Genomic DNA, 2,728 nt, shown 5'->3' with positions numbered 1-2,728 from the left:
GCTATCCTTTCCAGCCCAGCAAGGAAGATAGGAGTTATATCCTTAAGAATAAGTCAGAAGCCCTTAACTTTTAGTAATCTTTCTATAGAAGACTTGTCAAATAATCTCAAATAAACATTAAGGAATTGAGGACTACAGTGGAAAGGCAAAAGAGCCACTGGTCTTGGTACAGTTTCTTCTGTTGAATGGAAACCAGTCTTCCATGGATGCATGGTTCTTCTGTGAGAACACATACATTTATATGGAACTAGGTTGTTGCCTATGCTGGGATTTTTACAATGCGTCTCACAAGCTATGGAATTTAACATCCAAAGCCTCTAGAGCCAAATGATTATTTGGAAATTTTCCTTCTTGGTTTGGTTTTTTTTTTTGGAATTTCATATGTTTCTAACTTTCTCCATCAGGTAAATTTAAAAGCTGCACATTATTTTTTACAAGAAATGCAGAATAGAGAGTCACATATTTTGGCTAGTGGACATATGGAGAAGCAGAAGTTCACTACAGCATGTGAAGATACAGCTAACTGCCAAAAAGAATATTCTGCCATTAAAAAACAGAGGGTCTGAAAGGTCAAGATCAGTCTCTGAACCTGCATTTATGTAAGTGAAAAATTCCAGTTAATACCTTTACTGCTCTACCCAATGGCATAATATCCTACATCTTGAAAGGTGAACATACAACAATGTGAGATGATCTTTCCATCTTTATTCGGGTAAATTAGATCTATTGAAAACTGAAAAAAACCTACAGTATTTGGTCTGTTAAGCTGGAGAGAAAACGAAAAAAAAAAAAAAAATCAGTCCCATAAGGAGTTGAATACAATGCTGTTATCTTGACATTTTTATTTCTATGTGTGAATTCACGAATACCTAACTACACATATGCAAAGGCTTCTGAGTTGTTTCTCACTGAGTTTTGACCCTAAGCACTTAAAAGGTTAAGATATTGGTTTACCAAAGTGCTAGAATATAGAAATAAATGAAATAGCAGCTCCATTTAAGTCAGTGAACTATCTAACATGCCTAAAGCAAAGCCTGAATTTAAATAGGAACTGAGTTCCAAAATTCTCCTTTTTTAATTTTAGGATTAGCCAATCCACTAAATAGGAAGTGACAGCCAGTAAGACCCTTTTCTAACTTGAGTAAACTTAGCATGTTGTTGATGTTTCTTCATGAAAGGAAGCCTTTTTGCATGTGGTAGGTATGTTCAATGAGGCTGAATTTTGGTTTATGGTAACGGTTTATTTTACATACCGGTTACTCAAGGGTTAGCTCTGAAAGCTCTTTGGCAATAACAGAGGAAATAATTTACGTGTACTCCTAATTCTAAAGCTCTTTCTTGGATCAGGTCCAACACCTTCTGCATTTTCTACACATGAATGCCCAGAGAGAAGGGAATTAACAGACCCTTCTGCATCATTCATTCTTCCATCACAAGTCCTGCCTTCCTTTTCAACAAAAATGTCATTTGGTTAAAGCTAGTTCCAGAAACATGTTGCCTATTTTCTCTACAGAAAACTCATCTAATTCTTTCCCCTTTCCTTTTTCCAGTTCTTTCTTGCCTAGCAAAACTATGGTTGCCACAATCTCTGCTGGCCATATCTTGCTTGACCCAAGAGCTAGTAAAGATTTTCTTACTGTGACAACTATGTGTTTGGGTTTTTTGTTTTACTGAGGGATCCATTTGATATGCTAATTTGTAGGGCTTCAAGCAGTTTTGAAAAGGCATTGTTTTGGGAATGAGATTTTCAGCAATAGTGTGATGAAAATATGACAGTTTGCTAAAGCAGAGCATAGCACCTTTGACCTCAGAACAGTATAGGCGCTGGGTTCTACTTCCTTTACATACAGATGTTCTTAGGACAATATTCTACTTGTGACTATGACAAATTATTCTGAAATACTTTTGTCCTTTCTACTGCTCTCCTATGTCAGGACAGCAGTATGAAGGGAATTTGCAAATCCTCTCAGAGAATCTGTCTGAAAAAGCTTTCTAGAACTGATATCCTGGCTTAATACCTAGACTGTATCTGCATTGTAGCATACATGTTTGTAATGTACTGAAGAATCTGTCCCAAAGTGCAAGAAACACTTTAGGCCATGTTGAAAAAATGAAGCAATTTTTATTTTTCTTCACTTTTTCTTTTTTAGATATTTGAAAGCAAACACTACGATCACCTGGGCCAGACTCCCTCAGAGCACACACATTGTTTGCTGTCATTCTGGTCATGCAGGACATTTTTAGCTTTCTCGTCTTATCTCAGTCCCATCCAGTTTCGTACAGGCTGAGCCACTGCTTTCATGTCAATTATAAAATTCCAAATGATGATTTTTCTGTGCAAATTCAAACAATTCAAATGTTGTAGATTGTCTAGCTCTAAACCAGAAAATGTTTCAGTCAAAACAAATTGAATTTGTAGTTTGAATTTGCATTTCCTATGAATATGCTGAATAAGAATAATATCTGATCTTGTCTGGTACTTTCAGAAGACCAAGTAAGTGTTACAACAAGGACAATATGTCAGAGAAAAACAGAAGATTTATGACATGCAACTTTATTTATTTTTTATTTCCATAGAAGGTGCCATTTTCTCTGTGACTCAGTCTAGTCTGCTTCCTTCTGGCTCATGATATAAAATGTTAAGTTGGCATTGCTTTTCTATCAACTGTAGACTAGTTGATAGAAACTATAGTTAGAACAACTCTGTAATTTGCTGCCATGGCCTATT

This window comes from Antrostomus carolinensis, unplaced genomic scaffold, assembly GCF_000700745.2.
Source record: "Antrostomus carolinensis isolate BGI_N321 unplaced genomic scaffold, ASM70074v2 scaffold5275, whole genome shotgun sequence".
Taxonomy (NCBI): domain Eukaryota; kingdom Metazoa; phylum Chordata; class Aves; order Caprimulgiformes; family Caprimulgidae; genus Antrostomus; species Antrostomus carolinensis.
This window is presented reverse-complemented; position numbering follows the sequence as displayed.